This window comes from Ambystoma mexicanum, chromosome 7p (assembly GCF_040938575.1).
Source record: "Ambystoma mexicanum isolate Mex_15411 chromosome 7p, UKY_AmexF1_1, whole genome shotgun sequence".
In the NCBI taxonomy this organism is placed as follows: Eukaryota; Metazoa; Chordata; class Amphibia; order Caudata; family Ambystomatidae; genus Ambystoma; species Ambystoma mexicanum.
In genome coordinates, this window is record NC_090939.1 from 546,467,142 (window position 1) to 546,484,230 (window position 17,089).

Below are 17,089 nucleotides of genomic sequence, written 5' to 3' on the forward strand. Positions count from 1 at the left end.
TGACTTTTGTGCCTCTCCAGTTCAAATTAGTTATCTTTCTTTCTTTTGCACAGATACGATCTACTCTTATCCGTGAAACCAGTTGCTAGTATCTTGGTCACTTTAAGACATCTGAAAATAGTTTCCCGCTCATACCAAATAATAGTAATGCCACCAAGACCTTTCTAGGTTTTACCTCTTTGGCGTCCATTGGAAAGGGTCCCTATGAGATCTCCTTATTAATCGCCTGCCTCCTATGACATGCTGAGGGCTATCTCTTAAAATGATTTGACTCAAGAGCACCATAATAAATGCTGTAATTTCTTAATCTCATTGATATTAATGAACTTCAAACTGTTGTGCATGGACCCACTATGGAAACTTCCACACACCCTGCCAGAAGCTCCTACAAGCATTTTAATTCTGTAGTTGCATTCATAGATGAGTAAGGTTTGTGCTGCACAGTTTGGACTGGACATTCGAACTGTTCAGTTGTAGCTGGCTTTTCTCAGAATCCTATAGCTGCACCGTAATTTCACCTTTCAATGTTTTCATTGAAATTGCCAAACTGGCTTCTGATTTATAGCTTCTCTTTTTCTATATTTCACTTAGGTGAGTTGGACACCTTCTCATGCCCACTCCCTGATAGAAACCCAACCTGGTTTGTGTCCTTGTCGTTGGATGGGATTATGGGGAAGGGATTCTTTGTTCAGGGTAGAGCGTCTTCCTTCAGAGGCCCCACCCGGCTTTGTGCTTCACATTTGTCCCTTTACTGTGTCCTTGTTTGCCTGTTCCCTGTATCTACTTTGAAATGGATGTAACTGTTGGCCTCCCAGAGATGTTTTTTGCCATTTGTTGAACTTGAAACGATTTCAGTGATACCTCAGTTCAGTTACAAGGATCAACAGCCCCTTTATTCCATCAGTTGCATTATAGTGTGAGCTGGGTTTTGCTGCAAGCAGAGTAATCTGTGACAATTGTGACTTATTTTCTGTTATAACTCTAAGCAAGCTTCGCCCAGAAACATATTTAATCAAAGGTGATTCTCCCCAGTCCTTTCTTGAGATCTTCTTGTTTTTTCCCTGGCACCTTCCTCTACCTCTTTCTTTCTGAAGCTTCATCTAAATTGTGTGTGCAGTTGTTTCAAGGGAAACCTGTGTATAGGCATGTTATAAATGCCATATCATATCATAATATCATACATTTTCCTGCTAAGGTGATCTTAGCCCAGAAGTGTGGACGCAGGGTGAGCATACAACTCCTCATCCTCCTTTAGAGACAAAGGTGGCAGAGTCACAAATGCCTCAGCAATTACATCCACGGCAGGCACGATGCATCACCAACCACCTTTTGCATCTGCTGGTATCACTGTAAGGTGAAGAGTGATATGATATCATATGATATGATATGGCATTTATAACGCGCCTATACACAAGTGTTTCAAGGCGTGATGAGGCAAGGGAGGGGGAACAAAGGGAGAACGGACAACGATCATACTAGGCCAGGTGTCATTCAGATTGCGCAAGTGCATGGGATGGGGGAAGGGGGATAGTGTGAGAGGGTTAGGGGGAGGAGGCAGTGTAGTACATGGGAATAGAAAAATAACAATAAGTAAAAGTAACGTCCAGCAGGTGGCAAGTGCAAAGGTGTGTGCCGACATCAGGTGTCAAGTGCTGGTAGTGGGACTGTAGGGATACAGAAACAGTCCTCAAGTGCGGGGTTGCCAGGCAGGCAGTGCAGGTGTGTATGACTGGTGGGGAGGGTCCTGGGCCCGCGATCAGGTGGTGGCCAGGTAACCAGTGCAGATTCAGTTTCAGCCAGGAAGTCAGCAGGGGAGAGGAAGAGAAAAGACAGAAGCAAAGAGGAAGGTCTTGAGGTGCTTCCGGAACCCGAGATGGTTCTCCTCAAGTTTCACGGAGGCAGGGAGGCTTTTCCAGAGGGAGGCCCCAGCTGAAGAAAGAGATCTACCACCAACTTGTTGTTTGGAGAAGCGACTGACCCTCAGGGAGTTGGAGGCGGATGAGCGAAGAGCTCAAGAAGGAAGATATATTGGAAGAAAGAGTTGAAGGTATCGAGGCCTCAGGCACCGGAAGGCCTTGTGGACAATGCAGAGGGTTTTGAACTTGATCCTCGCAGCCTCTGGGAGCCACGGTAGAGATTTCAGTCCTGAAGAGATAAGATCCTTGGGCTTGAGGCCAAGGACAAGTCGCAGGGATGGGAAAATTCACCCCCTCATCTGCCTCCTATAAGATACATGAGACAGAAGAATGCCAGGAGACACTGTGAATGCCCATACTATTTCGGACCAATTCCTAGTGCTCCATTGATTGATAAGTACGTCGAGATGTATCCACTCTGCCAGCCCTACAGACCAGGTGCGGTACAAGCCTTACCCAGAGTAGACGAAGTGCCTCATGCTGCAACTAAAGAGACCTTCATTGACAGTGTCGATTAAAATGCCAAGAAGTGATGTCACTGACATCGTTCGAGACACCACGATTTAGCAGCGTTAGACAGGAAGCACACATGCCACCGCACATCAGGACACAAACACACACTCGAATACGTGAAGAACATGAGCATACAGTTGTATATTTAGAGGCCATATAGATATACATAATGTCATTGCTTTTATTATTCCATCACTAGCTTAACACAGCAACGCAGAAACAACAAGAAGCAAGAGATCCTGAATAAGGCTTGCAGGTGCTTATGTGCAAATAACCTTATGGACCAGCAGGAGAACCTATGGGACCTGACAGAGCCACGTGTGAATAACATATGGAGAGTATAGAATAGTCCGAACATGTAGGAGCCACGTTATGGCTTAGGAAAATGACAGCAGGCCCAAGCCTCTCAGCAAGAACTGAGCTGAGGTGAATTCAGGCTGAACAGAGAGAAAACGTGTGAGACAGGACCTGCTGCCAAGGCCACAGATATGAACGCATTTCCATTCCCTGAACAACAGTAACACCAGCTGCAATAAATGCGAATAATTCCTCATAATTCAAAGCTGCAGAAGCTCCAAATCACGGTCTCTGAACACGTGACCAAGGCCGACCCACTTGATGAATCGAAACCAAAGCTGGGAAAGAGAGTCGATCTCACGCCACCAGACAGAATCTTGCAACAAAGATGTTACAGTGTGAGACAAGTGTTGGACAAGATGAATGAGCACTCTCATAATCTCAGGTGGTAAACACAAGTTACAATGCAGACACATACTCATTCTTATTACAATGGGAAGGTACACCAAGAGCTGAGAACCACTGCGGATCCCAGGGCTGGGGAGATCAGCTCTAGCCAATCCCAACTCAGACTCCTAAGGGTGGGTAGCAACGGGCAAGAACCAGTGGTAAGACCCTCACACTGCAACATTGTTTAGAGATAGTAATTTTGGGATGGACCAGGCCAGCCACCTGACATACGAGAGCCAGTAGACTAACATGTATAGTGTCCTCTATAGGTGTACTATTACTCATCAATCCAGTAGTGCGATAGGTTTTCTGGAGAGGGGCCCAGGTTATAGCATCACTCTGACGTCATTTGGGTACAAAACTGGCCTGCGAGCCAGGGAACGTTGAGACGGTTGTGGATTTCTTCTGTCCTTGTACTGATCCCTGTTGGTTTTGGCTGTAATAAACTGCAGTTTGAACTTGCTGTCTGGCTGGATCTACGTTCCTTTTGGGGGAAGGTGTTGGGCCTTCTGAGAGTCTGCGAACTCCGAGTAGCCCTCAAACCTACTTGGGAGTTTGTCCCCAACAAAGGCAACGGGTGGTATGGAATTACTAAGAAAAGGGGATGAAGTGATCAGTATTTACACTGAAGGCAATAGACACATCCCGAACTAACTTTTTCATATATCTGCTGATAGTACTGTTATGGAATATGTATCAGTATATATATAGTATCAGCCTTCCTGATAAAATAAATATGAAATAATATAATTCGTCCTAATGCTCCCTCCCTTCCGCCCCTCCAAACTCCCTCCCCCGACTTCTGTCTAATGCATACCTTTGGTAATGGATCATTTTCCTGTTTCATTCCTGGATGCCATGCCATACGCCCCACACATCTGTATTTTGATCAATGTAAAAAGATGCACAAAGTAGGATAAACTTTAGTATTGAATGTTACATAAAAAGAAATCACTCTGATGTTTTACAGTTATTTCATGTTCCAAACAATCTGGTTTATACTGTACGCCAACATCTGTTAATAATCCTGCCCACACTTCCACTCACATCCTTCAATCTTCTCTAATATTTCCAAACTATTTCCCTGGTCCCCATCTGTCAGTTCTGCGCTGTGTTGATTGATGGCGTTTGATCCCGACTATGATATTATTCTTGTTTTAACTCACGTGCCGTCGAGGGCTACGCTACACCAATGATGTCTTTCAATGATGATTTATGAGTGGGAATGGGCCAAACTGCGCAATTACACGGATGCCAGTTCTTAATTTTGGCGGCCGAGCAGATTGGTGCGTGTTTGCACCGATTATCTGAGAGGATTTCCGATTGTGCCTTTTACTGGGGCGGGCTCACGTGTCTTCAAAGAGCATGTTACACCGCATGCATGACATGTATTGCAGAATGCTCAACTGAGTTTTAGCAGAAGAGAAACACAGCATGACAACATCCACCCGTTCCAACACTTTCCACCATCGAGAAGAGTTCAACATGAAGAGCAAACAAGTGGGAGTGTAGAGGTGGGGGGCTAGGCAGAAACGTGTCCGATGTTGGGAAAGGTTATGCACAGAAAACTGAGAAGCAGAACGTTATGTATCCTATGTTCCCTAACGTGAATGTCAAACAGCATAGGCAATTAACAATGAATGCCATCAAATAGATAGGTAGAGAGAAAGTGGATGCCATATTCGACAGTGGGGCTGATGGAGTTGTTGGTGTTTTTTCCTTATTAATTGCATGTTTTCTAATACAGCAGAAACAATTCAACCACATAATGAGTTCTTAATTTCGCCACATATAATTTGGCAGAGATCAACCATACTAGTAATGGACTCGCGTTTCAAGGTAACTTGCGAGGGTCGTTACTGATGGGGTCGGCAGTTACAGGTGAGCACAGCCAGGCCCCAGGTACTTATTTGCCCAGAGCTGTGCTGGGGTTTTGATTTCTTCGAAGTGTTCAGCAATCAACTTTTGGTTTTGCCCAGGTAATTATCGACACAAGAAGCCAGTAAAACAACTGGGGTGTTTAATAATGTGTTTCTAAAAGCTTTAATTTGATGTGGCGCTGCTCGCGGGTGAGCAGAATCACACTAAAGAAAAACCACTCCAATCCTAAAGCTTCACCTTTGATTATTGAAAGGGTAACTCTGCACAAAGGTCCTTTTCTATGTCTTTGGGGGCACAAGTAAGTGAGAAAAACATAAGGAGTGAGCAGTGAAAAGCATATTTGGGTGCTTTGGAGATTAGCTAGGGGAGTGGGAGGCATGCAGCAGAAGGCAGGGTGCAGACAGATGGACGTAGCCATTAACGCTGCCAGCAGAGAAGGCACAGATTGCATGCTTGCTACAGCCATGTTACAGCCATGATCTGAGCAATGCCATTGGCCAATGTGCTTGCACCATATGCAAATTAAGCTTTACAGACCTATCCTGATGTCCTTACCAGGAACTATGGGCCACAAAGGCTGCGCATGAGGACATTTCATGAGGTTTATGGGACCATAAATCCATGTATGGCCTGAGGACAGGATCTATAACGCTATTATGTTCCTGTACAAAATGCTAGGTGCTGTGGGGAACCTGAGGGTGTCCTCACTTCTTTTACCCAAGTATCCTCCTCTCGGGTGGCCATCGAAAGGCAATCGCTCTTGGATCCTGACCCTGGGGGCAGATATGCAAAGGAGAGTCACCTGGGTGGAGGAGACTTGGGAAGTGGGGAGAGGGCGTCCTTAGGTGAGCCATGGTATCCCTTATTTCCTTTACATAATGAATCCTCTATCCCTCAAGCCTTCATAGGCTATTGTCAGCCTTTTCCCTGTTTTTCCCTCAAAATATTGCCCAAGATACCAATTCAGCACTGGGACAAAGAAGAGACCAAATCGAGAGACACATTCTCATTTTATTAAAACACACACATGGCGGCCTCAGCTGTGTATTGAGACAATGAGGAGGACAGCAACAGTAAGACAGGACTGCCATTTCAATAGTCAACGGTCTAGTCCTTTTTGGAACAATCATGGTGGTGGGATCTTCAAAAGCCGAAATCCCAGTGGAAATGGCGTCAGCTTTGGAAGCAGGACTATGGACTGCTGAGGGCAAGCAGAGATCTGGAGAAGCAGTGTCGCAAGCAGAGCGCTCTAGACCCTTTCGAGGATGCAGAGTTTGTACAGTGGGAAATCGAAGCTGAGAGGAGCTGAAGGATGGTAACAGATCATGAGTGTAGCCAGAGTGGGAGACGGGCTTGATCGAGTGAAGAAGTTGTGTGAGTCCCAAGCTGCAGCAGGGGCATCTCTCCGTGAGCATAGCCACAGAGAGTTGCTGGGGGAAGAAGCAAGGTACCGCAAGGGAAGGAGAGAACTCATTGCGGCAGAGGACCAGGTAGAACAGCCATAAACTCCGACAGGTGAGTGTACCAAGAAGGGGAACCACCGGGTTGGCAGGCGAATATGCAAACCAGACAATGAACGTTGATTTAAACAGAACCAACCAGTGATATGAATACCAATTTGAGTGAAAGCAACTATAAGTATTCTTTGAATACGAACAGAGTGAAAAGCACGTTTTGACAATTCTTGAATATTGAGCAGAGTGAAAAAAAGTTAGTAAATCTGGCTGACAGGGGCGTAGGAGACATAAACTCTGGGGGGGACAGGAGACATCTTGGGGACTTTGATGTATTTATTTAATTATTGTGTTTTAGTCAAAGAACTCGACTTTTCACAAAATTAGAATTAAAATAGCAGTACATATTAAATTACAAATATCACTGTGTAAAACAAGAGAAAAGAAGAAAAGATGAATATTGAGCAGAGTGAAAGAAAGTTAGTAAATCTGGAGAACTGCATTATATGAGAAAACAATCAATGGCCAAAACCACGAAAATACAAGGAACAAAAGCGTAACACGTGCATAGTGGCCCATCAAGCCACGGGAAAGTGTCAGAAGAGTGTGACACAAGTGAATAAAGTAAGCATCATTGTCAAGTTGAAGCAGTTGCTTAGTGGTGATGGAAAAAGCAAAGAATGGGCATCGGTTTGTCTGACCTGTAAAGGGTGGACTGTGTGGTCCAACAACTGTGCCTAAAATGAGTGCACCCCTTTAAGGAAAGGCCACTGAAAGCACACATGCAGAAGCTTGTGTTTGAACTAAAAGTCATATGTGATTCTAAAATGAAGAAGCTGAACTACCAATATGAACTTGAGAACAGTAACAAACCAGCAGAGCTGGGAAGTGTCCCAAGGAATTGTGTTGGTTTTGAAAAGCTGGAAGATTTGAACTCTTGGGAAAGGAAATTCCGGTACTTTATGAACTATTTTGAACATGGGGAAAAGAAGCTGATTGCAAGCCAAGAGCTGGAAGAAGCTCTGAACTTTATTGTGAACACTACTATTGTTGATGCTGGCATCCCTACACATGGTAAACAGTTAGTTGTGAGGGTAAGTATAGGTTTCGGACACAGACAGACATTTGCTTTGGACTTCCTAACACTGCCTACCATTAGTTTCCTTTAGGTAGGGAAATCCTACCTTAGCATAGGGCAAGTTAGGCCTTACTCCATACTGCATTTTGAGTTAATAAACATTTTTAGATCCCTTTTGAACCTGAACATAATAATACTAGAGCTATGTTCTTGTCCAGAAACCTATGATTGTAATTATAAAAAGGGGGGCGGGAGGCAATATGCATAGGGTTGTTGCAGGAACCTAGCTTGGTGATCAGTAGCCAGGCTGCAACATGCTGAGGGGTGTGGTCTGCTATGTTTGGGCTGCCAAAGAAATGCAGTGGCAGCCCAGGAGGAAAGAGTGAAGGTCTGACAACATCTGCAAGAAGCGGCCCAACAAAGAATGTTATGTTGGCTGCTGGGGAGCCAATGACGCATGCCAGGAGAAAACCAGGTTTTCAAGTAAGGAGATGGGGGTGTTGCTCTAAGGATTTTAGTGGTACCTGAGCTGCATCTGTCAGGTGTGTCCCGGGTGAGGGAGGGAGTGGTGCAGTTGATGGAGCTCTCAGCTTGGTGCTCATGTGATGAGAGGGAGCGTAGCACAGAGTAATCTGCCTGCAGAAGTAATCAGGGGAGTCATATGGCTCCCCCTTCCATCGGTCCAATTTCCAGACTTTTTATTTGCTTAAAGATACCTACCTGATGTATGGCCCAGAAATAGGACCATGTGGAGTGCTACCTAACTTCCCCGAAAACCTATTTAATCTTAAAAGCATCCACCATTGCTTCTGATTATGTAATATTGACCTCATTAGGTTGTATAATCCTCAATTTTTAGGGATTAAAAACCATGCAAACTCTCCTCATACATTCATCCATGCATATGGAGTAGTTCATCTACACCTCATGTTACCAACTAGGTGAACTAACATTTCGGGAAGCATCGTTTTTGAATCCCAATTGTAAAGCAACCTTGGAAGATGCTGAGTGAACATGGACCATGTACTGCTTTAAATTGAGCCAAAGGAGAGAAAGTACTGAAACGGTAGGTGGCTTTGGCGACTGGCAATGACCTTTTTTCATAGACTCAGCTTGGAAATATGCACTAGATTTTTTTGACTTCAGAGTTTAGAGCCCTCATAGTTGCTGCCACGGTTATATTGATGCATAACAATATTGTTGCTCATTGACCTCTGATTTATTTGTGATCACAATTTGTAATATTTGCTACTGCCATGTTTTCTGTGGCTAAAGACATCATTTAAATACATCTTGATAACAAAAAGTCCATTTAACATATTAGAAATAGCACGAATAACATCTATTGCCTTTTGTTTTTATTGACAGTCTGTAATGTGATAGCAACCACAAGTACCACTGAATATGGATATTGTTTGATCAGAGACCGACCAGACTTCCAACTCCATACTCCTGTCAATACTAGTGACCACATTTTCAATCTCCTGATGAATGTTCACTATTGTTAGGGCTAAGAACAGAAACATGTGGAGAAGGTGCCTAAGCTCCAGAGCATAGGCGATATGTGTATAAAAGCTAATCACACAGAGTAAGTTATACTCTATTGAAGACCATAAACAATTTATGACTTAATAACTGCAACTACTTCTACTCAGAAGAGTTACAGAATCTTGTTAGGTCTAGAGTCACTATTTTAGTCTGGATATTACAGTGTTGTATTATGTTCATCTACTGTTATCTATAAACTGTCTCTTTAGTTTATCAATATTTTACTTTAATTTTACATTTTCATAATCAAGTTACATTTTTGGTTAATCAGTTGTTGTTTGACATAACCACTTCACATTACAGGCTGTGAATTTCTCTACCTGCTTATGTTTAATTTATGCACTTAACCTTAGCATGCACAAATTCACAGCCAGCATGCTTAGCTTGGATTTATAACCTGCATTGGATATAAATATGCTGGCAAATATATTGAGGCTTGACTAGTATGATTTCAGTGTTGCTTTGAAAGTTAGCAATGAAAATCACCAATTCATTGGTCATCTCTTCTTTATTAACTTTCTAAGAAAGGCTACATTTATGCATTTATTTATTTTTTTCATTTGTAAAACACACTAAGTCCTCAGGCATCAAGGCACTGTTGCAAAACATGTTACTCGCAATACTCATATTAGGTGGGTTACATGCACATACCATACTCAGCACAGGGCTGGGGGGTCATATCAGGTGGGTTACAAGCACATATCATGCTCAGCGCAGGGCTGGAAGGGTAATATCAAGTGGGCTACAGGCACATATAATACTCTTGCGCAGGGGTGAAAGGGTCAAGTCAAGTGGGTTACAGGCTTATATCATACTTGATATCTAAAAGGCTATTTCAGGAAAACAACTCAGTGTCGTTTGCTGAGCACTACTTTTTATTTAAGTTACTTGCAAGCAGTAAATACTATAAAAGTACAATAAAAGCAAAAGTAGTAAGGGTGAAAATAACAGCAGGGTAAAAAATATATGAAATAAATTAAACCTGTAAACCTGTAAACAAAATACAGCTTTGCCACTCCAGCTACATGGTTAAATGGTTAAATACGGAAGGTGAATAGATTGGTAAATCAAACAATACCTTGTTACGTTATGTTAAAATAATTTATTGAGCACACATACACCCGACGGCTTCTTGGCACTGGTTGAATGATATGGTGAGTGGGACTAAAATAAGAGCATCTTCAGCGACCGACGGAAGGTAAGATGATCCTCAGTCCCACATAAAATGAGGGGCAGATCGTTCCGGGCTCTGCGGGAGCAACTGAGAACGCACGCCCGCCTGTTCTAGAAAGTGAACCGGGGAACTGTCACCAAGAAGGCGGAATGAGAGTGCAGCATACGTGTCGCAGCATAGGGTACACATTTCTCCTGCAGGTATTCCGCTCCTCGACCATAAAAATAATTTATTATGCCATATACAATTTCAAAATTCTGTTGGTTAGTCAGATTCAGACAGGTGATTATAGCTGACATGTTGGGTGTCCTCTATATATCTTGATAATAAGTCCCACATGCACAGCTCATATCCGCAATGTGATGGCAGGCCATACTCCATAATGAAAATAATACATTCTATTAAAAAGGTTCAGACCCACTTTTAATTGTTGATCTGATGGTATTGTTTGTAAACTAATTGCACTTGAGTTGAGTACAGTCATAATGAATGTAGATGAACCAACCAACCTTAAAATCGTCTTTTGGGTCCAACCTGTCCTATGCATTTTATGGAAAAAATGTGCCTAAGGCAAAAGGTAATTTATCTGCCTCCACATCCAACTCATGCATCCTGACTATGCACTCTCCTCATCCCAGATGTTCCTCAACACTTCACATTCACAATCACTTGTCCACCACGTTCACAAGTTGTGGTTTCTCCATCATGTTTTAGAATTGTTCTTAACAAGCTCAAATTAAATCACTCTTTATTATACACACAATACATTATGCATAGGATACAGTAGAAACTACGAGCAGATAAGGAAGGATTAGAAAAACAAATAGGCAAAATATATGATATCAGTAGAATTGACAAAAATCATCCTCAACCATCCCCTGCCCACACTTCCTTCACTCCCTGCCTCCCACCCCACAAACACACGTGACTTTCTTTGTGAGGAAGTTTTCAGGGCTCACTTTAATAACATACAGTAGGCATCTATTTATAGGTTGTAGGAAGGAGGCAATTGCTTCCTTCCCTAACCCCACTTCCCCCAGTTTGGAGGGGGAACTACCACTGGCTGTGACTGGTGTATCTCTGCCTCTGCCCTGCCTCCATCTGCAATCCTTAAGCCCTCACTAAAGAGAGTGTCAGAAACCACTGCTAAAGGGTGTTAGTGGATTTCAATAGCTTTGCTACCAACACTTCTAGCTCTGGGTGGAGGTGCCCCCTCACATCCTGTTTGGCAGACAAATACATGTTGCTCCACTGTGTGAAGGGAATTGGCATCTCAGAGATGGAGTGGGTAACAGGGGTGAACCAGCCCCTGCAATTCCCACGCAGGTCGTATACTACACAAAGCACCAGCTGGTGTTTCAGGGAATCTACCTGGTGAAAGTTCATTGGCCAAGCTGCTTACCACCAATGAACTGCCATTAGGAGCATACACAAAAATGTGGCAGGTGCTCTTCCTCACAGCCAAGCCGCCAAGAGATGGAGTCGAGTTTTGGTGACCCAAAAAAGATACTCTTGGTTCTACGCAGTGTGCTGTGTAAAGTCATTAATTGTGATTCATTTATGTATGCCACACCGCTCCTTTAAAACACTAAACAGGTACAGTAGTGGCACAAACAGTACACACTTTTCTCAAACACAGTAGAATAGGGGGATCAGAGCAAGTGGCCCACACACAAAGAACAGGATAAAAAACTTCTGCAACACACTGGACAGATGCACCATGGTCAGCAACATTGCAAGCTACTATCACACATCAAACAGGTGCATCATGTGAAGTAGTAGGTTTGAATGTTCTCACAGGAACCCATAAATCACAGTCCATGTAGCAGTGCTACAAAGTTTCCAAAAGTACAGTCTTTCTTCACAAATACAGCAAATACAGTTACTATATGCACAGGACCAGCACATGCTTCCCTGAAAAAGAGAAAAACAGAACAGGCATTACATAGGCAGGGTGTGCACAGGTACAACACAGGCAAAGCTATTTTAATCGCTCACCGAAAACCATATTGCATGGGCAGGGCCAGTGTGTGCTTTCCACAAACAGGTAAAGCACGTGCAGGGTCACTACAAGCTTCCCTAACATCCAATGATACATGCAGCATGGAAACAGTTCGTACAAGATTCCATCTCAGATACAGCATTTATACAAGGGCAAACTTCTCTCACAAACAGGTTCAACATGGCCAAGTGCAGGGGTGTTGCTAGGTTTGGAAAAGATCTGGGGCTACGCTAATGTCGGGACTGGTCAGATTCGGGGCTAGCTAGCATTTTGATTGTAGCCCCAGAAATTCTATCCGGGGCTACAACCAAAAGACCCAGGGCTATAGCCCTCTAAGCCCCCCCTAGCAACGCCTCTGGCCAAGTGTAAGTTGCTTGACACAAAAAGTCAAGGAAAGCATCCCTCACAAACAAGCACAAGTATAAAGTGAGCATGTCAGTGCATGTTTTCATCACAAGTGGGTACATGTACAGTATGGACAGGCCTATTACATGTTTCCCTAACAAATGGGTACACAGACAGCAAGGGCAGGGCTTGGCAAACTTCTCGTACAATCAGATATATTATGTGCGGGGAAACTGCAAGCTTCTCTCACAAAAGGTACAGCATGGGCATGGTCAGTGCAAGTCCCATGCACACAGGTAAAGGCTGTGGTGGAAAAAGGAACAATTGAAAGTCAAAAATAAACCAAGCATAAACTGGGCAGGGCAGACATCCTGTTCAGGCTATTGCATCAAGCCTCCATTTCCCTTTATTTTAGATGTTTTTTCTACAGTCGTGGAGCCAATTTGTTGGATAGGATTCAGACCTGAGAACCTTTTTTGGACTTTAAAGCACACTATTAGGTTTTGTTTTGTTAGGTATTAATATTGCTAGTAAGGTTTCAATAGGGCTAGTTATGCGTTTTGATTATTTTATGTTTAATAAAACCTTTTGAGAATGACCTCCGATCATCCGAGTCCTTCTTTTAGTTCACCACAACACACACACACACAGACAGACTTACATACCCTCCCAAGTATGCCCACTAACCAATCTCAAGCTGCCCAAGGAGAAAGGAACGGACAGCTAGAGATGAAGTCTGAAGACTGCAGGCCAGAGAGCCATCAGCGTCCTCTATGTTCCCTGGTATCCCCAGTGAGTCACTTTGGTCCTGCTTTCAATTGACATTGGAAGGTCAGACCTGTTTTCACCATCTGATTGCTTTTACGATCTATCTTCCAAAATGTTCAGTTCATTTAATACCTTTCACTGTAAATTTTATATTTGACCAGCATTTTAACATCAGAAGAAACACATACAATGTTGACAGTTTGAGTGCTATGCACTTAACCTTAGTAAGAAGAGGGAAATCCGGGTTGCAACCGTTTATAATTCTAAACAACTTCCCGGGGGAAAAAACCATAAATTAAGCATAAGGAGGTAGAGAAATTCACAGCCAGTATTGCGAAGCAGTTAGGTCAATTAATAATTCTTGATTCTTGAAGGGATTGGGCGAGGCATATATAGTAGCTTTTTCAAACATTTCAACATATAGGTTGACCCAGCTAGGGGCATAGTGGCTCTCATAGCTGTGACTTCTATTTGTTGATAAAACATTCCCAAGAATTTAAAATCATTTTTTGTGAGGGCCATTTCCACACACCACATAATAAATCAGTTTGGGACGGGATCTTGGTCGGTTCTGTTATAGAGTACTTCCTGTATAGTTTCTAGTGTGGATTGTTGGGGAATACAAGTGTACAATGACACTATATCTAAGCCAATCAAAAGATTCACTTCGGGGGTTGAAATCTTTGTGTTAGAATTTTCTTATAGTGTTGGTGGTGTTTTTAAGATAAGACGCCATGTTGGTCACAAATCCTTATACGTAGTGGTACGTGGCAAATTTAGGTAGTGGTTCCTCTATAGAGTTGATGCCTGCCACTATAGAACGTTCTGGGGGTTTGATAGGGGTTTTATGTATTTTAGGAAGGCAATAAAAGATGGGTCTAGAGCCACCATCTATTTCCATTACTGATTACTATAGCAACCACAGACACCGAGCTTCGCAATCAATATGGGAGAACAGCAAGCTAGACGCAAGGCTTAAGGTAAGCTCTCTACTATCTTCAGAGTCCAAGAGTTTCTAAGTGTTACGACTGCTTAAAATGCAGGATTATCTATATACTGATATGACCAATTATGATTTTACGCTTGGGGCTCCCCTACTTCGTTGGCAAATTGTTTTGCAATTTTTGCTGACATAGAAGGCAGCACCCACTGTTTTTAGTGTAGAGCCAGCTACTGCTAATTCTACATTAGTTGTGTATTAACAGAGCGATTTCTAGCATCAATACTCTGTTGCACAAATATGTGCACTGCATATTCCAATGCACTAGAAACTAATTGCGATAACTTTCATCTCACATAAATTTTGAGCGCAAATTGTATATTTTACTGTTTACTGGCTACGCTTCCCCCTGAATATCAGGTGTGACCAGATCATTCTGAGAGATAATTCTTCACTCTAATTTTGAGGACAGCAAAAACACAAGAGGAATCAAATCCATCGAGAGACAGCCATAATATAGAAAATTTAACAACATAAAGAGGAAGTCACTCAATGACCTAACTACTCGTACCAACTCAATACTTTATGGATTGACCAGCCTCTTATAAACTTTGTACAGCTAACTGCAGACTATGGAGACATTCAGAAGCATTTAACATTGTTTTTCCCACCGGCTTTAAACTAACGCAAGACATACTAGCAGCCAGTGACTCAGGTGAATTCACCATTATTTTGACTCTCAATGGTATAGACAATTGCATGAGCAAGTATGTATTGTAGGTAGTACTTTAACACAATTAAATGTCTGTTCTTTTCAGAGTGTACTCAGAACAAGGTCTATTCACAAGACTCAACACTGTCTGACTACATCCACCAACCAATTGAGGTAAATTAATTACCACAAATTGGCTCAGAGATGTTCTTTGATCTACAATATTAGACATAGCACTGATAGCATCTATTGTCTCTTGTTTTTATTGACAGCCTGTAATGTCATAGCAGCCACAAGTACCACTGAATATGGATATTGTTTGATCAGAGACTGACCGGACTTCTAGCTCCCTAGTCCTGTCAATACTAGTAACCACATTGTCTCCTGATGAATGTTCACCATTGTTAGGGCTAAAAACAAAACATGTTGAGAAGGTGCCTAAGCTCCAGAGCATAGGTGATGTGTGTATAATATCTAATCATACAAAGTTATTTATAATCTATTGAAGACCATAAACGATATATGTCTTAATAACTGCAACTAATTCTACTCAGAAGAGTTACAGAATCTTGTTAGGTCTAGAGTCACTATTTTAGCATGGATATTACAGTGTTGTATTATGTTTATCTACTGTTATCTATAAACTGTCTCTTTAGTTTATCAATATTTTACTCTAATTTTACATTTTCATAATAAAGTTACATTTTTGGTTAATCAGTTGTTGTTTGACATAACTGCGTCACATTACAGGCTGTGAATTTCTCTACCATGCTTATGTTTAATTTATGAACTTAACCTTAACATGCACAAATTCACAGCCAGCATGCTTAGCTTGGATTTATAACCTGCACTGGATATAAATATGCCGGCAAATATATCGAGACTTGACTAATATGATTTCATTGTTGCTTTGAAAGTTAGCACTGAAAATCACAAATTAATTGGTCATCTCTTCTGCATTAACTTTCTAAGAAAGGCTACATTCATGTATTTTTTTTTTCATTTGTAAAGCACACTAAGCCCTCAGGCATCAAGGCACTGTTGCAAAACATGTTACTCGCAATATTCATATCAGGTGGGTTACATGCACATACCATACTCAGCACAGGGCTGGAGGGTCATATCAGGTGGGTTACAGGCACATATCATATTCAGCGAAGGGCTGGACGGGTAATATCAAGTGGGTTACAGGCACATATCATATTCAGCGAAAGGCTGGAAGGGTCATATCAGGTGGGTTACAGGCACATATCATATTCAGCGCAGGGCTGACGGGTCATATCAGGTCGGCTACAGGCACATATGCTCAGCGCAGGGCTGGAAGGGTCATATCAAGTGGGTTACAGGCACATAATACTCAGCGCAGAGGTGGAAGGTTGATATCAAGTGGGTTACAGGCACATAATACTCAGCGCAGGACTGGAAGGGTCATATCAAGTGGGTTACAGGCATATATCATACTCAGCGCAGGGCTGGAAGGAGCATGTTAGGTATCAGAAAGTCCGATCAGGTGTGTTACAGACACCATGAGTTACGAATAGAGCAGAGGACTGCAAACCAGTTCAGTAACTTGTAGACAAGTTGAGTTAACACAACAGTGCAGTGCAGTGTAACCAATGGGGTAGGATACGCGCTAGTGAAAATAAAAATACAATGTTAGGCTACGGCTCGAAATCAATGTTTGACAAATCATATTGGATTAGGAGCAGCACAAAGGCTGGGGCTAAATCTGGTGTGATTTCGGCAGAGGTCAAGTGTAAAGGCAGCAACAGGCTGCAGGACAAGTGTGGTGGGTTGACAGCATGCTCGAAAATGTGTGCAGCACACAGCAGTAGATCGAATCAGGCCAGTTAATCAGCAGGGTCTGGTAGAGCTTTAATGTAGGTGCATAAAAAGGAGCAGAATGTGCACCAGCCAGTGGAAGTGGGCGGTGGGCATAGTAAAGATCAACGACCATTAATAGTGACTACAGACAGAATATTGCAGATAGCAAAAGGAGAAATACAGTTAT